Consider the following 22,394-nt stretch of genomic DNA (forward strand, 5'->3'; position numbering starts at 1 on the left):
AAAAAACAGGAAACCCACATATGGATGTCAAGGAAAGACCAGACAAGCCAGTTTGCCTGGCATAATGACTGAGCATAGGCTTGGAATTGGGACCCTGGTGATTTTTAGGGCCATTATATTTTCTAGTAGATAATTAAGAATTGTTTGACTTGTGTATGTGATTCACTGGAACTCCCCCCACCCCTGCTTTTTAGACAGCAGTACTATAATAGAATTTAAATTGCTTTAGGGCAGGGACTATTTCCATTTATATCTTCATATCTCTAGCACCTAGCAGAGTGCCTTGCACATGGCAGATGCTTAATAAATATTTGTTAAACTGAATTAGAAAAGAGGATTCAACTGCCTAAAGACTGTATTATAAGGCTTTTATTATATAGATTTAAGGGCTCATGATTTGGCTGTGACCAAATTAAATAAATAAAATTATAAACTGGATAGTGAAGAGGTGTTACTGTGTAGGCATTGCTCTGGTCAGCTCTTATGTAATGGGGGCTAGCAGTTATAAGAATCAATCAAACAATAAACATCTATTAAGTGTCTGTTATGTACCAGGCACTGTGCTAAGGATACAAAAAGAGGCAAAAGTCGGTCCCTGCCCTGAAGAAGTTAACAATCTTATGGGTTCACATCATGCAAAAAATGCATATAAAACAGGTATATACAAGGTAAATATGCAAAAAAGTGAAACTACATAAGCATATATTAATTGTAATTGGGAAAAAAGAAAATTGGGTACTTGTAGTGGGAAAAGGCCATATATAACAGGTGCTCCTTCCTGCCTTTCAACTCTTCTTGTACCTTACTCTCTGACAGGTACTCTTTGATCCAGTGACACTGGCCTCCTGGCTGTTGTATGAACAGAACACTCCATCTCTTGGCTTTGGACATTTCCTTTGGCTGTACTCCATGCCTGGAACATCTTCCCTCCTCCATTCCAACCACCAACAGCCCTGGCTTCCTTTAAGTTCTCACTAAAGGTTCACTTTCTACAGGAAGCCTTCTCCAACCCCTCTTAATTCCATTGCCTCTGTTAAATTATTATCATTTATCCTGTACATAGCTTTCTCTTTCTCTCTCTCTCTCTCTCTCTCTCTCTCTCTCTCTCTCTCTCTCTCTCTCTCTCCCTCCCTCCCTTCTCTGCTTCATTTATTTATTTGCATTTTGTCCCCCATTAAAGTGTAAGCTCCTTGAGGGCAGGACTGTCTTTTGTTTCTTTCTGTTTTCTTACTGCTTAGCACAATGCCTGGCATGTAGTAGGTGCTTAATAAATATTTACTTATTGATTGATATCCATTAATCTGTTCATTAAGCTGTTCAGTGGACATCCACTGTGCCCAGGGCACTGTTAAGCATTACTTCATCTCATCTCACTTTAATTTGTTAAAGCCTTTTGGTTAAATAATTTTGATAAAGGCTAAAGAATCTCTATAATGGCAAGTTAATCAGCTAACAGTAAATAACTAGGATAAATTCACATTGAATTTTAACTCTCACTTATCAACTGTGGAAAATAAGGCAAATAAATAAAACAAAACAAACAAACAAATGAACGGACAAATAAATAAATGGAAAAGAATAGATAAAAATTTTTAAAAAAAGAATCCTAGAACAGCAGAATCAGAAAGGACCCCTGTCCAATCTATATTTGGGAAAGTATCTTTCTCTATAACACACATGACAAGTGGTTATATAGGCTTTGTTTGAAAGCTGCAGGGTGGGGTGCCACACTAACTCCTGAAGCAGGTTGCTTGGAGGTCCTGGAGGAAATGTACAATTGGAAAATGGAACTCAGTAGTTCCCAGCATATAAACTGTCCATAAGTGAAAGCTAAGCCAATCGTCATGATAATGTTCTGGGATATCCAGATTTCACTGGGGTGATAAATGTCTGCACAGGGATGCTTATTCTGGAAGGTAGGGAAAGGACAGTAAGAATCTGGCTATAAATATTCTCATTGGCATCACTTTGTAAATGATGTAGAAACGTGAACCTGAGGTTGTAATAGATGGGCAGATTCATCTTTAAACATGAGCTGAGGAATTTCTTTGGACAGCATTATGGACTATACAGCAATAATCAGAATAGAATCTAGTTTTGGCAAGGCAGCACAGAACTGGTTGGACCAACTGTGCATGAGACAGATGGAAATAGTCTCAGAGGATGAATATTTTAATTAAATTTTTTTAAAAATTAAGGTCCTAGATGATCCCATTGGGGAAAGGGGAAGCAATTATAAAGAAAGCCCATTACAACCCTGGTGCTGAAGGATAAGATATGTCTGTCATGTCTAAGGAAAGGAGATTAGTGGTATATCTAGCATTGCTATCACAGGATACCAAAACATTACTTCAACAACCACTGCTTCTTAGAAAAATTCCCAAGAGGAAAGAATCCAGAAAAAACTAGAAATATGGTAAAAATCTTTTCTTCCTAAGCATCATTCACCTTGCAACTACCATTGGGTATTTCTATTCTAGCAAAAATCTTCATTCGCATGAACTATTTTTCTTAAAAATATCGACTCTATTCATAATTTCTAGTCAGGAAGACCAGAATTCAAATTCTGCCTCAGACACTTACAAGTTGTAACAAGTCATAATAACCTTTCTCATCCTCAATTGCTTCATCTATAAGATGAAGACAATAATAGCACTTACCTCACAGGGTTGTTGTGAAGATCAAATAAGACTATAAAGAGATAGAAAGATAATGATATGTGTGTTTGTATATGTGTGTATGTAGGTATGCAGATCTTAAAGTGATATAAAATATGAATAATAAAATAATATTAAACATCTCCACAGCAAAATATTAATGATGGTATATTTCCTAGATGTCTTGTTATCTTTGTCATGTACATATAAAAGCTTAATACAGATATGTCCACATATCTTTTCTTAAGAGATGAAAACACAAAAAGCTGTAAGTTATTCAAGTACTTTAAAAAAAATACAAATGTGCTCATATCAAATATCCAGATATTTGTATTTTTTCATTTGCATCTAATTGTTTGGCAACATGTAGATGCAGTCTGAACTGGGTTGAAAAGTAGAAACTTGTACTTATGGCACATAAAATTATTACATTCCTACTATTGAGGTTAGGAAAGCCAATAAGATTTTAACACCCCACTTTGTGAAGCTTCACAGCAATATATTTATTTTTCTACTAGCTTTGTCTCTTAAAGGTAGCATAAGCCATGGGAATGGACACAGAACCAGATGGCAAGGATAAATGTGTTCTGGCAAGATTGTCTTGAATCTGTAGTAGGATCGTATTCTTAGTTGCCCTTCCCTAGCCACCTCCTAAACCCTGAAGGAAGTCCTAGCCTAGGGTGAAGCCCACATGTTTCATTTTGCATGGTCCTGCTCAGGAGCATCAAGATACCTGAAGTGTGGCCAAGAGCAAATTATGATGTCTATACTCCAGCATCTTGCCTATAAAAATGACATCACCTTCGTTCAAGGTCACTGCAAAAATTAGTATTAGTTAGAACTAACATTTATAAAATGTTTGACTTGATTGAATAGTACAAAGTACTAAATGCAGAGTTAATTCAAATCCTTAGATTGTCCCAGGACATTTGATTGTCTACAAGGGAAACAAGTTACCTGTTACTGAAAGCTAACTGAGAATTAGATACCAAATAACCACAAACTGGGCACCAGACACATAGTGAAACACTGCAGTGCCAAGTGACTGGGAACTAAACCTATTTAACTGGCAATAACTAAAAGATTAACAGGTCCTTCTAATCAGTGCAATATTCTTGTGACAAATTAATTAGGAGGGCTGCTATTTCAGTTTCCCTGGGGAGCTGAATCTATATATTGACTGCTCCCTAAATGAATTCCATTTAGCTTCTGAACTGATGCTGTCATAGAAGTTATTTTCTATTTCCTGAACATGACACAAATTCTCATAGCTATGTTCTTTTGCTATCTCCATCAAATTTTTATTCAACCCTGTAACAATCTTAAGGAACCTGCTTTATAAAAAGTAGATCGTTTTCCCAAGCTTTTTGAACACCAAGAATAATGGAGAAAAAAATGTTAAAACATAATATAATTAGAAATTTACATTTGCATGTAGATAGTAGAGAATAGAATAGTAGAGAATTTGAAATGTTTCGAGTTTAGGAAGTATTGGTGGTAATCTTCACAATACCTCTCAATAAGTTCAGCTATTTTGCAATATTGGTAATGCTTTGGCTGGGTTTTGCAGTAATTTCACATTTTCATAGTATGAACTACTTGTTCAAAACCTCCTTTTTGGCCTGTCTAAAAAGAACATACAATTTAAAGTGTTTCATATTTGTCAGTCCCTGTTGGGGAACATGATCACAGACCATATTCATATTCCAAAGAACTCTAGCAGAAGAATTTTTGTCACATGTCATGGAGCACCATGGAGAAATAAATTTGATCAATGCAAATGCTACAATACAGAATTACAGATGAGATGAATCTGGAGTCATGGATTGTGGAGCTTGTCACTTGGCACCTCAAGCTGTTTTAATGAATACAGAGATTAATGATTTCTATCAGCCTCAAAGACTTTATCTTGTGTTCAAGAATATTACATGCACTTATCAGTCTTAGCAACTAACACTCAGGCAGCCTAAATTGTGAATCAGAATGATGAATCCCTTTTATACTCCATCCCAGACTCCCCCAGTTCATTTACTGGCAAATTTAAGCATTTAAAGCTCATTGTTGTCACCCCCTGATCTTCTTAGTGTTTTCTAGTACAAAGTCTTTGAAAGTACCTAACCCCCCCCCCCCCACCATTTATTACAAGAGAAAGAGTATTTTATATGTACCTGAGGGGCAGCGAGGTGGTGCAGTGGATAAAACACCAGCCCTGGATTCAAGGGACCTGAGTTCAAATTCGAACTCAGACACTTGACACTTACTAGCTGTGTGACCCTGGGCAAATCACTTAACCCTCATTGCCTGGCAAAAAAAAACCCAAACAACCCCCCTCCAATATATGTACCTGAAAAAACTAAGAATGTGGTATTCTTTTACTACATTATTTTATTTATTGTATTTCTATAAATATATTAACTCAGGTACTTGAATGACCCTTTTGAATCCCCAGGGAACAAAACCTGTTATTATGTGTAGTAACTACTTTGAATTGTTTTTCTTTTAAGAGCTAATGACGCTTGAAGATATGTCTACTGGAACCACTTAAGAGACTTTAATAAAGCATTTCATTTTGTTGTGTCTTAAACTAAACACAGAGCACTTAGTTACAGACCCAAACCCAGGAGGAAAGTGAGGTGTATTAGCTGGGGAAAGGAAACATTTTGGGATGCCTTTGAGATAGAGTTGATAAAAGTGATAGCAGAAAGCTAAAATCTCTAATTTAGAGACTTATCTTTCTTCCTCATAATAGTGACAACCAACCTGTTAAAAAATCATTGAATTATGACTAACCATCTCCTCAAACATCTTTGTAGCCCAAAAGAAAACAAGAAATAAAGCCATTGGTTGGAAAGAAAAGACAGCAGCATTAATTAAATTGCCTTGGAATCTGGCAGTAGTTTGGGAACTATAAAAATCAGAGCAGAAAGATAATCTTCATACTATGTTTGCTTCTTTGATGATGGAAATCACTAATATTTATTGAGGTCCCACAACACTTGAAAAATTGTGGGTATTTATCATTTGCAAGATGAAAGAACTACCCAATTGTGAAAGGTCAATATTCCTGGAATAATTCTATGATCCTCAAAGGTTACACTTCCCTTCAAAGCCCAATCATCAGAAAGTAGCTTCAGAATGCAGTAGTGTTCAGAAGCAGTCTCATCTGCAAATTACCCCCCTCCCCGCCCTGCAAAGAGATTTCTATTATTGATCACAAGCAAGTGTGTGGTGAGGAATGGAGCGGATAGGAGGGGACAGAGGGCTCTTCCTTCCAAGCCCAAAACAGTTTTTTTAGTGAACAAAGAAAATAAGTATTCGTGTATGTTAATATCTGATGAAACTGGATTATAGAAGGTGGAATTTTAAAATGCTATTACTTCTTGCCAATAAGAAAATCTATTTTTTTAAAAATCAAGGAATCACAAGCAATTCCAATGTTATTATTTGAAAGGGAATAACTATTTGACTTGTTTTCTTTTTTTGTTGCTCTCTTTATGAAAGAGAAAATTCAAGTGAAAAGCACCTAAGAAGAAACATCTGGGAGAGACTGTAGCAAACCCTTCCGAAGACTTTTATTATTGGGATACTCATATTCTTGCACTGGCATAGTCACAAATCTGTCAAAAGAAGCAAACCCCACCAGGTGACCTCTAGGCATCCCTACCTGTCCTGTATCTCCTGCTGTTTATTTAGCCCCAACACCACCACCTCCCTAAGCAGATCCATTTCCCTAAGAAAATTAAGCAGATAAAGGAAATTAAGATGTAGATCTTGTCTCTAAGGTCAAAGTACCAAACTCTTTGCCCATTCTGCTAGCAGTCAGGAAAGAGCGACAAGGAATGAGACACCAAAACCAACTTTCCAATGGTCTTTTTAAATGAATGGGATCCTTCTACTTCGCTAGTTTCTCCTCCCCCCAAACCAATATGCTCTCTGATTGTAAGCAGTTCGGAAAGGAAATGGATGATTACAGCTGTTGAGTTTCAGGGTTTGGAACAGGGGGCTGCTGGCTCTGGGAATGGGCGTTGTTTCCAATCGGATCTTCCAGGCACCTCCATACAACTACTGCCAGGGAACCAAGACCAAGAGTCCAGCATCCAGTAAAACTTCCTGGTAACGGGATCAACCCTACTAGCCGTTTAAAGCCCAGCCTGAGATACATTTTTACCACGCAAAGCTGGCGGTGAATGTGAACACGGGTGGGGAAGTTTTCCTAAGAAAGAGAAGATGAACAAAATGCAGACAAGAGCTGAGAAACAACGCACCTGATGGAGCTTTGAAAAGTAGGAAGCACTATATAAATACGAGGTGTTACTGCTAAATGCTAGGATATTGGAAAGGACAGAAAAATCTCTATTCTATTTCCCTCTTACTCTGATCTAAATAATATATCCTGGGATGACTCGTCCTGCTTAAGTCCAGCCCCTTGATGCCCAGTGTCCGACCCTTGAGCTGCCGCCTTCAACTGTGATATCTGCGACAGAGAGGTCTTAGGAAAGCCGGGACCCTTTCCACTTCTCCCACCAGCCCCGCGATGAATGAATAGACTGTCTTCCAAAATACGGAACCGACGAGGAAGGGATCTAGGGTCTGGCGGCTAGGACAACGTGGATGGAGAGAGGACTGATAGGCGCAGGACAAGGAACACTTTCGACACGTCTCCCAGAGTGGGAAACCGCACCTCTATCCGTGGCTCGCTTTTAGACAAGCCTGAAGATGAGTTCTCCCCATGCAACCAAGTAGGGAAGGAAGAAGGGGCTTGGGGGTGCGATGGTCACTCGGAAGAAACGCTGCGCTCCAAAGAGAGGGGTAGGAAGATGGATGCCCATAACTTGACCCGGGGATTTAAGCAGTGACCTGCTGACCAGTTGCCTGCTCCTCACCTTTCCCGACCCCCCTCTACTCCCCCGAGCCCCCAAGTCTCCCGCTCTGAACTCCCTCGGGAGTGTTGGGGGCGGGGACGTCGCACTAACCTGCAATCCCGACACCCTGAAGGGAAGGTCGGGAAGGGCACCCACCAGGCCGACTTAGGAGAGAGCCGTGGCTTGTCCTCTTCTCTCCCGCAGCTACAGGGTGGAGAGCCTTCCTCTGGAAGAGTGTGGTGCGCTGGGCAGAGTGAGGCTCTAAGAGCGTGAACCAGCGGGGAAGCTTTCGGTCCAGTCTGGTCCGGTCCGCCCTCCAACCGGTACTGGAGCCTTAGCAGCTGAAGGCAAAGAGCTGAGCTGCCCGAAGACTAAGAGATCCAGGGAGGAGTTTTCCCCCGCCCACTCTCCAACCCCACAACCAATGGTCCTGAGCCTCGATGCTCTCCCTCCCTGCTAGCTCCTTCTACACAGTGCCAGGCTCCCACTCTGCTAGGGACTGGGATGGGCGCACCTAGCAGCGTCTCTGATCTGGGCAACGGTAGGAAGCTGGGGCGGGGGAAGGAGATGGGGAAGAACCTTGCTTTTTATCCACCCCCAGGTTGGAAAAGCCCAGAGAACATAGGCGTCTGCCCATAAAACCCCATCTGGGAAAAGCAGGTTGTGGAGGAACTTGGGGTGGAGGTGGAGCGGGGTGGGAGTGGAGCAGAAAGACTTGGGGGTGGGGGGACAAGGTGCTTCTCTGTAGGCGAAAACCTACCACCTGGTCTCTTCGCTTAACCCATGCCTTAACTCTCCAGAAACATCCTCTCTCCTTCCCTTACCATAGGGACTGCACTGGTGGGCTTGCCTGTCTGAATGGGAGGATATAGTTCTCTTTCCGTTCATTGCATTACAGTGTTTTGTCCTATGAAATTCTGTTGAATTTCCCTTCTAGGGCTTCTCTTGTAATTCATCTTGGTGTCATGGAATATTTCCAAACGGGACTATGTGCAGTGCGAGATTGTTACCATTGCTGTGTATCGCTGTAAAGCTCTGTTCTTTGTATGTATATCTCTGCTCAGCTCGGATCCATAGACCCGAAACACAGACCATCAGAAAGCAAATATGGGTTGCTGCTGCCATTAAGTCTTGATGATCAATACAGCAATCTATATAAATCTAGGAGACTGGCATGGCAAGATCTGATAGCGACAGCATGGCGATAACGGTTGCTGTCTATACTTTAGCCTCTTTGTTTAGCATATTTTCATGTCTTTAAAGAAGTTTCCGTTTTAACTCCAGGTCTCTGTTGTATCCTTGCCAAACAGTTCTTACTCCTTTTTCCTGGGGCCTCTTTCCACAGGGGGCTTGTAGTGTTCCTATGTTCTCTAGGTGACCTGAATTGTCAGAGGGTAGACTTGCCAGAGCTAACCTGAGGTCATCCTATAATAATTGTTTTAGGGTTCCTGAGATCAAAGGATCATAGATTGAGCTGAAATTGACTATCATTCAATTGGGCTGGTATCTGTAGGGCAATGTGCCTAGCAGACAATTTTTAGGGAAGGGGAAGCAAATTTGGAGGTTACAAAGACCAAGGAATTGCCTATTTGTCCTGCAAACCTCAACACTGGCAGTTTAGCTAACTGGATATGTGACCTACACTTGGCTTTGGAACAATCTCTTCTCCCCATGACCATCACACTTCCAAACCTCTCTTCCCTACCACTTGGTTGCAAAGGAGGGAGAACTTGTTTCCAGGCTTTTCTGTAAGGGTACCAAGGGCAGATCTGAGACAGCTGTCAAAAGTGTCCCCTGTAGGGGGCAGCTAGGTAGTGCCCTGCACTGTACCGTTCATTCAGGTCTCTTTCCATCTATGTTTTGCTTGCTGGATATTTGTTAACCTCTTTTAAACATGTAGGCCAACCTTGCTTCCTCTTTAACTTTACTGGGCCTTAATCTCTTTACTACTTACTTTGTGAGACCTTGGGCAAGTCACTTGACTTCCCTGGGGCCCCAGTTTTCTCATCTTTAAAAGAAAGGGGTAAAACTAGTTGATCTCTAAGGTTCTTTTCAGCTCTCCATCTATGATCTTGTGATGGTTTCCTCCAACATGACTCTGGTATTTAATGTGCAGGTCTCTGCATAGCAAATCTGGAGTTTTGGCAAACATTCTTTGGGCCAGAGTTGTACTATATTCCCAAGAAAAGGCTGAACAAATTTTCCATAGATGTTAAGTCATCTCCAACTTCCTGGAAAACCATGGGTTACTCTCTAGGTCACTAAGAGAATGTTTGCATGTCACTTAGAGGTAGCTCAACCTGAATCTAGACTAAATATCTTGTTTATATGTACCAACTGTACTTCACCTTACTGCAGTGGTTTTCATTCATCACTATAATCCTTCTTTTGGTATGGTTACACATTGAAATTTCAAAGAATAATATATAATTAAGGTAATTCCTGTGTGACAGAAGCAGAATATTTTAATCTCAGTTATCTGGGCATTTCAGATTGAAATTAACCAGATAATTTTAGTTTTTAATTTTGCTTGTATGGAAATTCCTTAAATGGTAGCATTTTTCCAAGTAATTTTGGGAATTTCAGGCACTTTTTAAAAAGTCTTGAAGGTTTTCAGGCAGGGGTCCAGGAAATTTTTATTCTTTGCTAAGTATTTTTTTCTAAGATCTCTTCCTTCTATTTTTCCATACATATGATCAATGCACAGAAATACATTTGTCCATTTTTCAGTTCTTTCTTAGCCATAGAATTCCAATTCAATTCAATACAATATATGTTTTTTATGTTTTAGGGATCATGGGGAATACAAAAATGAACAAGTTATTTCCCTCAAGGAACTTACAGTCTAATAGAAAGGATAAGATAATTACACAAATAAGTAAAATATACATCAGGATACAAGTGTTGTAGTAGAAAGAAAACTGGTTTGGGAGGCAGAGCCTTGGACCAGAGGATTCAAACCCTAGATTTGCTCGACTAATTGGGTATCTTGAGCAATTCACTTTAACTCAGCCCAATAAAAATTTATTAAGCACTTGCTGTGCTCAGAAGAATCTAAAGTTACACAAATAGCAATAGAAACATGCATAATGGATCTGAAGAGACTGTGATATGTCACTAAGTGGGGCTTACACAAAGTATGCACATAGGAAGTGGTATAAAAGATATGTTCAAGAATAAATTGACCATGGGTTCAGCTAGGTGGCCTCAGTGGATAGAACACTATCCCTGGATTCAGGAGGACCTGAGTTCAAATCAGGTCTCAGACACATGACACTAGCTATGTGACCCTGGGCAAGTCACTTAACCCTCATTGCCCCCCCCCCCAAGAATAAACTGACCTCTCTAAAACTTCTACCATTTATTCTTGGTTCTGTACCCTGGGGCTAAATGATAACCCTTCAAATGTTTAATGATAATGACTATGATGTACCCCTCTCTCTCCCCCTCTTGCAATCTTCTCTTCCCCAGGTTAAATATGATAATTTTCTTTAACAAATCACCATGTGAAATGGACTTAACACCCTTTATCATTCTGGTTGCCCTTTTCTGCCTTATTTATCAATGTCCTTCTTGGGTGTGGGTGAAGAGTAGGAGAGATGTGTGTATAAGTAAGCCAGAGAGTAAAGAAGGATCTGGGTTCTTGACGCTCTGTGGTGGCACTAGAATGTATGCTGGGACTGTGTGAGTGAGGGAAGTTATGGTGAGTGGTTGTGTCATGTTTTGCGTTCTCGTATTTCTCACTCCTATTCCCCCTGCTCAGCAGTGACAATATTTGGAAGCCATAATATTGGAGGATTGATATTAATTGTGCACATGGTGAGAGCAGTGGATAAAAAAAGTTAGGAGGATTGTTAAGACATGAGGCCACACCTGAGTCTACACTCAGCAGGAGACCAGATGCTTAGGAAGAGAAGAGGCAACATGAGTGCATTATGCTAGGGATGGCAGGCCACAGACAAGAAAGGACCTAAAAAGGTAGGTTACAGCAATAATTTCTCAATGAAGGTTGTATCCAAAAAGGGGGGGAGGGGAACCAAAAGCAAACTCCACCAGACATGAACTTGAACAAATTCCATTGTCTATCATGAATCTCTCTATTGGAGAGTAATGGTAGAAGAGGCAGTTTTTGAGGATTTTGAGATAAAAGTGACAAGCAATAGTTACTTCCTTGGATTGTTTGCACGAATCTTTTACCCTTTTCTCTTTCATTTCCTGTAATATGCAGTGCCCTCTCCTGGTCTTCCAAAAAGAAAGCAGCTGCCAGTCTCACCTAGCAAGGGACTGACCACACAAAGAGATTCAATCAATGGGATGGTAGTTAGAAAGGTACAGAAATGAACATCCTTCTTGTGTTTTGCACAAGGAAGAGAGACATAATCCACCACAGCAAAGAGTTTTTAGTCTTTGCTCACAGAAATCATTAGACAGCTTGAACATATTTCCTCAAGAGCTGCTAGAGAGTGGAGGAGTCATCCATGTCTAGAAGCCTGAGGCTTCCCTTCAGAAAAGCAGTTGATCACCTCTAGGTGCAAGTCTGAGGAAAATATTAATGCCACAGACATGTCACTTAGTGGAAAACACTCCCTAAAAGCCTCAGCTGGTCCCTGTTGCACTTGTCTCATCAGCTCTGTTTGTGTTGGCCAAATGACTTACTGTGGCTTATAAATCAATGATGAGTGATGTGAGGAGCAGATGGGTTGTTTAATGCATCCTCCACATCTCTGTCTTGTGACTGGCTGAAGTCCATGTGCAATTTTGAAAAGGATGTTTGAAAAGGATATTCATCATTTTAAATTGCTCTGTGGGAGCTGCACAGTTCATAATGTGCCACTTAGGCACTTCTCAAAGATAGGCTTTCCTTGATGTGGTTTATACAATTTCATAACAGTGAAAGGGCAACTTGGGGTGTTAGGATATAAAAATACTTTTGAAAGGATTAGCATGAAACAGGGGGAAAAGTCCAAGGAGGCTAAATGGCTTTTGCTGAATCCCTGGTTTAAATGATCAATGCTGAAAACTCCTGATATCTAGTGGAGTTTTATCGAATGAAGTTCTCCCAAAAGTACTAAAAAAATTTCACTCAGGTACTAGCCTTTAGTATTAATGAAATCTATGAACTTATCTAGCAAATGAAGCACAGACAAGAGACATTCATCTGTCACCAACACTGAGGATGATAATTTACAAGAAAATAATTGTGCCTTTCAACAAAGATCCTTACCGAAGCGGTTTCCTTACGAAAATAAATCTGCTATTGTTCCTCACCTTTTTGGAGTTCCGTTTACCTGGAGGGCACAGGGGAGGAAGTGCTATATTTGGATGACACTGTGTTGCAATTTAGAGATGATGAACAAGCATTTGCCTAAATCACTTCTGGGTAGATAAAGGGGATCACAGAAACACAAAGGCTTATATTCTTATATCTTTTTTGTTTTGTTTTTGCAGGGCAATGAGGGTTAAATGACTTGCCCAAGGTCACACAGCTAGTGAGTGTCAAGTGTCTGAGGCTGGATTTGAACTCAGGTCCTCCTGAATCCAGGTCCAGTGCTTTATCCACTGCACCACCTAGCTGCCCCCATATCCTTATATCTTTACCTGTGTCACAAGCAAAAGTGCTCAGTGTCAAAAGGCAAAGAAGGAAAAAAGACGAAATTGTTATCCAGGCTTTGAGTTCAAGTATTGGTACTAAAGGAATTAAAAATGGAGAAAATATGGGAGTATGAAGCTTCCACAGAAAATAAAAGAAGGAATAGTGATACAAGCAAAAGATTCACCATAATATAATGAATTATTTATGAAGATTTTCAAATCCTTTCTCTTCCTATAAGGTCTTGGAAGCCATTCTAAACTGGCTTGATGTTTTATACACAGCCTCTAGGGCACAACCAAGTTTCCTCAGACAATCAGGAAATGATTTCTGTGCAACATCACTATAGTTCATCCAAGGACTTATCTCATTTAATTTAAAGCCTATAATTGATTGTTTGATTGAATCTAAATCATATGATTGAGATTGACTGAGACTTTTTACCTCCTTAAAGTATTAGGAGTTTCATCACTTACTATTGATGGGGTGGGATAATTTTAATGATTTACTCAATCAACACCCACTCTTACAAATTAATTAAGCTATGTTTGTGACAGTGAGTGCAGGTAGTTGAATACAAGGGCTGGGTTTCCCAAGGTGACACTTGAGATATGTGATGATTAGAAATGTTTGAGAAACATATTATTTGGGTAATTTAATGCTTTTTATTAATAAGGCCAGCAGGTTATTAATAAAAGGGTGGTCATTTTGTTGTTGCTCCTAGACCAAAGAAAATCATGGTGGAATGCTCACAGTTTATATACCCTTTGAGGAGTAGGTTTTCAATGAGGGGTTACAAGTGATATCATGTCACACTTGGGCAGAGAAACTATCTCAGACCATCTCCAGACTTGGCCTACCTAGACAAAAGGATCTGTCTCCCCCAAAGATTGAGTAGAACACAATGAGCTTCCCCACCTTAGGTTAAATTCCCTATGAAGTTGGGTGGGGTCTGACCAAGATCAGGAGATTTAATTCAATCTCATTATCAGTAATGTCCTTCAAGAGACTGAACTTTTTTTTTTTTAAATCAAGAATTTGGAAGAAGGGGAGAGCTCTGGATCTCTCCAAGATATTGGTATTAGTGATCCTTTCTCACGGATACCACAAAAGCACAGTAACCTGTACCAGGTTTGTCATCCTGCTTTCTTTAAGTTTAAAAGAAAAGCAGGATGTCATTTTAATAATTAGCTAACTAGTGAAGTATCAATTCTAAATATGTCTAAGAGTATGATACGAAATATACTATAAAATTGCCAAAAGAAGAAAATCTGTCATCTTGGCTCTCAGTCTCCCCATTCTCACTTTTTAAGTCTTACCATCCCATTTATAGCCCTCTTAGTTATTATTTTTTCACAGACAATCAAAACTGTGGCCATGTGTATTTTATTATTACAAAGAAAGTGAATAGCCCTTGTTAAGTGCTACTCCTTGAAGAGCCCAATGACCTTCTTTCCCACTTTCTTTAAGTGGTGAAAAAATTAGAGAAAGGAGTCATGTATTATTGTTGTCATTCAGTCATGTCCAATTTTGGAGTTTTCTTGGCAAAGATACTAGAGTGATTTACCATTTCCTTCTCTAGCTCATTTTAAAGATGAGGAAACTGAGGCAAATGAGGCTAAGTAACTTGGCCAGGGTCACACAGCTAGTAAGTGTCTGAGGCTACATTTGAACTCATGAAGATGACTCTTCCTGATTCCAAGCCCAGTCCTCTATCTACTACACCACCTAGCTGTTGTGTTTTAGGAATTCCTTTCTAAGGGTCAGTATACTTTATTAATGGAAGGAAGATAAAGGCAGATTGTGGGGGTAGTTTGTCTCACCAGTTGCTAGTGCTCAGCCTCAGAATTTATGTGTGATACCTCCCAGAGCCCCCCTCTCCCTTGTAGTGCAGACTCTCATTCTCAGACAGCATCCTTGGTTTCCTGTTCCAAGTGCAGATGTTGGCTCTGGTTGGCCTCAGTCACAGCACACAGTGGTTATGGTGACTGCCATAGTGATAGATACCCATGCTAAAATTGCCTTATGTCTAATTCTTTGTGACAGTCTGGCCAGTGGCTTTGTGACTCAGGGGCTCTCCCCTCTCCTGGTTCCTAATTTTCTTCTGTACCCCAAATCTCACCTCTCTTAAAGGGAAAAGGAAAGGAAGATCCATGTCAACACACAGGGATGTGTTTCAGAAATGGCAGGAACTCACAGGAAAACTTTCCATGTTTGTCTAAAACAATTCACCGAAGCCAGCATTAACCAACAGTCATGTTTTTAGTCTTTACGTAAACAAGTAGCTTCTGAAGACATTCACTTTTTATTTAAGTACCTTGCCTTCTAAATCTGGGTATTGTAATGATTGGAGTGACACCACCTGCTGGAGAGTTACTGTAGGAAAGCTCCGCCATGAAGAGAAAGTGTCTGAGGGCAAGCCATGTGACTTTTCCTTGGCATCAGGAAGTGACATTTGCTCATGGGTACTGGCTATCAAAGCTACCAACCAATTAGCTTGGAGCTGTGTGTGCTTGTGGATGGTATGTTTCCAGTTTCAGAGGAGGTTTGTGGGATAAAGAAGGGGGTGAGGCTTGCTCTCTCGCTCTCTTTCATGAGGATCTCAGGGGGGAGCAGAGCAGGAGACACTGGCTCCCTGAGATAGGCAGCTGAATTTAGGCCTCTTTCTCTCTCTCTTAACCAAATTCTTATACTCCCTAATAAATGCTTAAAAAGTCTAAACTCTTGCTAAAGCTTATAATTTATTGGTGACCACTCATTAGATTTTAGATAGTATAGCTATAATTTTAGCACCTTACAGTATTTATAGTGAGAGTAGATTTATGTTTTATGAAGATATCAAAGAAGGGAGATCCTGCCTAGATATTAGTAAGAACAATAGTTTTGGAGTTAAAAGACCCGAGCCCAATTCACAGCTCCTGTACATACTAGCTATGTGACTCAGGATAAGTCACTTAATTCTGTGAACCTCAGTGGCCCCATCCATAAAAAAGGGATATTTGTATAACTTGTTTAACAAGGTTGTTGTGAGGAAAATGCTTCATAAGCCTTAAAATAATATCTAACCTGAATTCTTCTTATTAAATCAATTCTGACTCATATAATATAGAACAGCTTGTTGCACTTGTTCTCCTGAATGGTAACAGAAATTTGTTCATGTCATTTATTTTATTACTTCCCACCTCAGGCATTACTTTCATTTCTCCCCACCTCTTTTTTCACAACTTAAAATAATAGCTAACATTTGCATATTCCTTAAGGTTTACAAAGTGTTTTGCATATATCATTTTTTTTTTTGGTTTTCATAGCAACTATAATTTTATGGAGAGGAAACTGAGGCTCAAGGAGGTTAAGTGACTTGCCCAAGGGGAAACACAAGTCAGCATCAGAGACAGGGCTTGAATCTATGTCTTTCTGACTTCCAAGTTCAGTGCTGCTTCCACTATGCCAGGCTCTTTCTCCTTTTCCCTCACTTCTGTTGTTCCTTCCATCTTCCTTTAATACATCTTTCCCCCATCTTGCCTTAGTCCCTCTTTCCTTTCTCTTTTTTGTTCTCTACAAATAGAGTCTATGGTATTAGCCCACCAGTGATGTCCCCACTCACACTGTCCCATTAAGGACAACCAGGGCTACAGAGGTTACAGATGCTGGAAGTAAAGTCAATATTTTGAATGGCACCAGGAAACATGTGAAGCCACTGCAAATAAAAGAGCACAAACATTCAGAGTCAATCAATTAATCAATTAATAAGCGTCTGATATACGTTTGCTATTTGCGAAGTACTGAGGATATAAAAAAATGGAAACAGTGCCCGTCCTCAAGTATATATTTAAATGGGGGAGAAAATATGTATGTATTATATTGATATATAAAAGAGTAACCCCAAAATCCTAGGGCAGTTTTAATTTTTTAAAGCTAAAAATTGCATTGAGAGTTTTGGGACATCCTGTCAAAGATACATACAAAATAGAAAAGATTTCTTTTGAGGAGAAGGTACCAGCAGGGTTGGTCTTTGGCAGAAAGTGATACTTGAGTAGAGTCTTTAAGGAATTCTAATGGGCACCATTGAGGAGGGAGAACATTACAAGCATGGGAGACAGCTGGTGCAAAGACCTAAGAAATGGGAGCATCACATGTGAGGAACAGCAAGGAGGATCAGTCTGGATGGACCATGGAGTACATGGAAGGGAGAAATGCTTAAGTAGGCTGGAAAGATTGGAAGAGGTCTGGTTATAAAGAACTTTAAATGCTAAACCTCTATTTGCATTTGATCCTAGAGATAATAGGGAACTGATGGAATTTATTGAGTAATGGGGGTGACATGGTTAGACTTGTGATTTAGAAACATCACTTTGGCTGGCATGTGGAGGATGAATTAGAAAGAGGAGAGACTTGAGGCAGGGAGATCAATGAAGAGGTTATTGCAATAATTCAGGCAAGAGATAATAAGGGCCTAAACTAGGGTTGTGGCTGTGTGAGTATAGAGAAGGAGATGCATACAAGACATAGAAATGACAAGATTTGGCACCTCATCAGATATGAGAGATGAGAGAGAAGTTGTGAATGACATTATATTTTTAAAACCTGCATGACATGAAGGAAAGCAATATCCTTAACAGTAATAGGGAAGTTCAAAAAAGGAGAGGGTTTTGGTGGAAAGATGATGGGTTCCCTTTTGGATATGTCAAATTTGAGCCATGTATGGGACATTTGGATTGAATTGTTCAGTTGGCAGTTGCTGATGTAGGATTGGAGCCTAAGAGGTAGCCCAGGGCTGGATATATAGATTCCCTGTTAACTATAGGCACAGAAATGATAATTGAACTCATGGGAACTGATGAGATCAGTAAGAAATATTAGTAAGAGAGAATAGATAGAAAAGAGAAGATGGTTCAGGACAGAGATATGAGACACCTCCAAAGCATATGATATAGATGAAGACCTAGCAAAGAAGATTGAGGAGGAGTGGTTCAAAAGAGAAGAGGAGAACTAAGAGAAAGCAGTGCCATGAAAACCCAGAGGGGAGCATATGGATGAGGAGAAGACTGTCAATCTTACCAAATCCAACAAAAAAGAAAAAGCAATATGAGAACTGAGGGGAAAATTAGGGTTAGCAATTGAGATAAGTGATAACTTGGGACAGAAGAGTTTCAGTTGAATTACAATGTCAGTTGTAGAGTTTAGAAGAGGGAGAGTAAGTGGAGGTACTGAGTATACACAACTTCTTCAATGAGTTTGGCTGAGAAGGAAATGAGACATATAAGTGATAGGTGGATATTAGGAAGGATAGCAAAATAGAGTATTTATATTCAACAGAGGAGAGATAGGAATTTTTTTGTTTTGTTTTGTTTTTGTTTGTTTGTTTGTTTTATGCGGGGCAATGAGGGTTAAGTGACTTGCCCAGGGTCACACAGCTAGTAAGTGTCAAGTGTTTGAATTTGGATTTGAACTCAGGTCCTCCTGAATCCAGGGCTGGTGCGTTTATCCACTGTGCCACCTAGCTTCCCCCAGTAGATAGGAATTGAAAGAGAAAGAGACACAGAGACAGAAAGAGAGAGACAGAGACAGAGAGAGACAGAGACAGAGAGAGACAGAGACAGAGAGAGACAGAGAGACAGAGAGAGAGAGAGATGGAAATACACAGATGGAGAATGATGGTGGGAGAAATTTGAATGAAGAAATGTGGAGAAATGCTGGGGAAGATAGGAGATGGGATCAAGTGAAGATTTAGAGGAATTTAGCAAGGAGATAGGTCATTTATCAGAGACTATAGCAAAAGAGGACTTAGCAAGGAAAATGTAAGGAGAATGTGAGATGCGAAAGAGGATGGGCAGAAGAGGGAGCTTATCATGAATGAACTCATTTTTTTCTAAGTGAAGAATTAAACAATGTGCCCAATTGTAGGGTGAGAGGCTTGAGGAAAGATGAAAACATATGAAACAGTTTCTGTGGAGAATGGCATAAAGAATCAGTTAGGAGGGGGTGGCTAGGTGGCGCAGTAGATAAAGCACCGGCCCTGGATTCAGGAGGACCTGAGTTCAAATCCAGCCTCAGACACTTGACACTTACTAGCTGTGTGACCCTGGGCAAGTCACTTAACCCCAACTCCCTCACAAAAACAAAAACCCAAAACAAACAAAAAAAGAATCAGGGAAAAGTTGAAGCATTGCTTTGCTACAGTGAAGGCACAGTTGAGCTTAGATGACATATATTTGTAGTGGACACAGTCAGCATAACTTTGTGACTTCTGTTAAGTAGCATGTGTAAAGGAATAAAAGATGGATGGGAGGAATAGTACACGGTTGGGATTTGTAAAGGCATAAGTGCCAATAATATAAGGGAGCAGGGGCAGCTAGGTGGCACAGTAGATAGAGTACCTGCCCTGGATTCAGGAGGACCTAAGTTCAAATCCGACCTCAGACACTTAACACTTACTAGCTGTGTGACCCTGGGCAAGTCACTTAATCCCAATTGCCTCATAAAAAAGATAATGGAGCAAAAAATTGTAAAGAATAATGTGGGGGCAGCTAGGTGGTACAGTGGATAAAGCACCGGCCCTGGATTCAGGAGTACCTGAGTTCAAATCCGGCCTCAGACACTTGACACTTACCAGCTGTGTGACCCTAGGCAAGTCACTTAACCCCCATTGCCCTGCAAAAAAACCAAAACCAAAACCAAAACAAAACAAAACAAAAAAGAATAATGTAAAGTTGAGCTAGTTCACACAGGGGGTCTATCCTAGGATGGGAAGAGAATATAGTCAGACTATAGATAATATCCTGGGAAAGTATCAAGGGTTGGAGGAATTGGATGTCACAGTAAGGATGAAGAATAGATTAAGGAATACTAAGGTATTCCTTACTAAGGTAAGGAGAAAGAAGTAGGATGTCAGAAGATTATGAACCAGATAGAGCAATTTTTGAATTTTTGAGCATGGATGTGAAAAATTATGGTTTATGGCAAGAGTTGTAACTCAGAATTATGATGCTCACAGCAAATTCAGTTGAGGGGATTAGGGGAGGAGGAGAGTGGGGAGGAGGCAGAGAGTGGGGAGAAGTGGCAGGTAAGGAATGTGGCAATGGGCTAGGAGAGGGCAAGGTGCTTCTAGAGCTACATAGCATGGGGCTAGTTGAAGATCACAAGATGTGTTTTTAGTAATGGGGAGGAAATGTGGCCGTTAGATGCTCATACTCTGGAGCAAAGACCCAGTCACCTGGGCCTAGTTACAGCTCTGAGGGCCTTATGACTTATGCCAACCAGTTGCCAGACTACTTACTATATTCTACATCTGCTGGAAATTTGTATTCCTACAAAGAAATTCTAATCTAATATTTCACCAGTTCCATCAAATGGTCTAGTTATAGGGTATCCTTCCTAAGGCAATATTGATGACTGATATTGATCAAGAAACCAAATTTATGCTTCCCCCAATCATTGTCCTTGATTGCCTCTCTCAGAGGATATGCTTCCACATACAAGGTTGAGCAATTGCACATTTTATCTCTTTTCTTAGCTTATATTATCCTCTGACTTACTTCTGTGGAAAAGTTCAGATTCAAGATTTATTTTAAATGCTGGATTTATATTTCATACAGATGGTAGTGGGAGCATTCAAAATTAATTCAATTAAAAAACCAAAGGAATGATCATCTTTCCTGACAACAGTGGAGGCCTGCCATACCCACGTTATTAAATTTGGCTAATTATCTAAGATACAGGGAATGTTAGTGATTCATGAAATTAATAGTAAGAGAAATGTGTTTCCTAATTATGTGTTGAACTTTTATGCAATTTTTGTCCCAACTCCTCCAGTGAACATGTACAAGTATTTGGGGGGAGGGAAATTGTTCAGATGAATAAGCAGTGGGTGCATATTTAAATGATGATGATTTTGTTCAGCAAAGTAGGAGTAAACAGGATATGTAGAGTTCAGTAGCCTCTGACAATAATGGATATTTTTCCCCCTTCATATTGCCTTAGATGTCTGTGTCATGCTATTCATCATGGCATGTGTTTGCTGGCAAAATTGCTCAGTGATATTGAATATAGCAGCTGCTGAGAGGTATTGAGGCAGATCACGACTTCGGAAGAGACCTTGGCTTGTTGTCTCAGAGCTCATGCAGAGTTGCTGAGAGTGGGATGGTCCATGGTTAGAGTAGAATCAACTTCTGCTTTCATTACCGTGGCAATCTTTCCATTGCTAAAATAGATGGTCAGGAGAGCAAAAAAAAAATGGGACTTCCCATTTTGTCTTTTCATTCCTTCTACATATCAATCAATCAATCAGCAAACAGTTATTATTATACTATAGTACCTATTGTAGAATCAGTGCTAGGTGCTATGCTAGATGCTATGGATACAAAGTAAAAAGTAAAAACAGTTTGTGCAAAAGGAGGCAAGTCTCTGATGAACAAAGTGACCTATCTCCTTGCTAAAATACTCTAAATCTTCCCTTAATCCCATCTCTTCCTATCTTCTCCAGCATTTCTTCACCCAGATTTATCCCACCATTCTCCCTGTTTATCTTCCTCTCTCTGTCTCCATCTGTCTCTCTGTCTCTTTTTCTCTTTCTGTCTATTTCTCTTTCCCTCTTTTTTTCTCTCTCAGAGTTTATAATCTAGCTGGGATAGACAACATATAAATATATAAATGTTCTTCAAATATAAAAATAGTTATAAGGTAAATTGAGGCATGCAGTGGGGTGCAGGGGGAGGTATTAGCAAATGGTGGAATAAAAAAAAGTCTTATGTAGAAGGTGTTGCTTGAGCTGTCCCTTGAATGATATGAGGGATTCTGAGCAATGGAGGTGAGTAGGAAGTGCTTTCCAGACATCTTCTATGTATGAAGAACATCAGGAAGTCCATATGGAGTGGACCAAGGGAGAAGTAGCCAACTTAGACCATGTATAAATAGAGCCTATTCATGCTAGACAGTGACAAAATTGTGAAGAATGTGCAATAAGGCTAGAAAGGAAGGTTGAGAACAAGTTATAAAGGGCTTTAAATGCCAGAGGAGTTTATATTTGATCCTGAGATCAAGGGAGCCCTGGAGGTTATTGAGAAGGGAAGAGACATGTTCGACTTGCAAAGTCTACTCAAAGGATGGAAATGATTCTGGCTTCCTGAAGACTATAACAATGGAGCACCAGTTGTGATAGGTCATCCAAAGCCAGAAAGTCCTCATAAGTAAAGTATTAATGATAGGACTCTGATAATAGGACTATAATCTTTGTGTCTCTCATCTGAGAATAATTCTAGCTCAGTTGGGAGAGGCTCCTTCATCACT

At 40.0% G+C, this 22,394-nt stretch overlaps 1 protein-coding gene across 2 annotated transcripts in view; it reads right to left on the reverse strand.

Moving 5' to 3' along the window:
- Positions 1-8,163, reverse strand: part of SERTM1 (serine rich and transmembrane domain containing 1) — a 30,755-nt gene extending 22,592 nt beyond the window's left edge. The window contains exon 1 of one of the 2 annotated variants that reach the window (XM_043999128.1): positions 7,676-8,163. The gene's annotated coding sequence lies outside the window, so the exon portion shown is untranslated. Of the gene's footprint in view, positions 1-7,630 lie in introns of both variants that reach the window. The other variant, XM_043999127.1, reaches the window with a different exon arrangement.
- Between the last annotated feature and the right edge of the window lie 14,231 nt (positions 8,164-22,394).

Source organism: Dromiciops gliroides, chromosome 3 (assembly GCF_019393635.1).
Source record: "Dromiciops gliroides isolate mDroGli1 chromosome 3, mDroGli1.pri, whole genome shotgun sequence".
Classification (NCBI taxonomy): domain Eukaryota; kingdom Metazoa; phylum Chordata; class Mammalia; order Microbiotheria; family Microbiotheriidae; genus Dromiciops; species Dromiciops gliroides.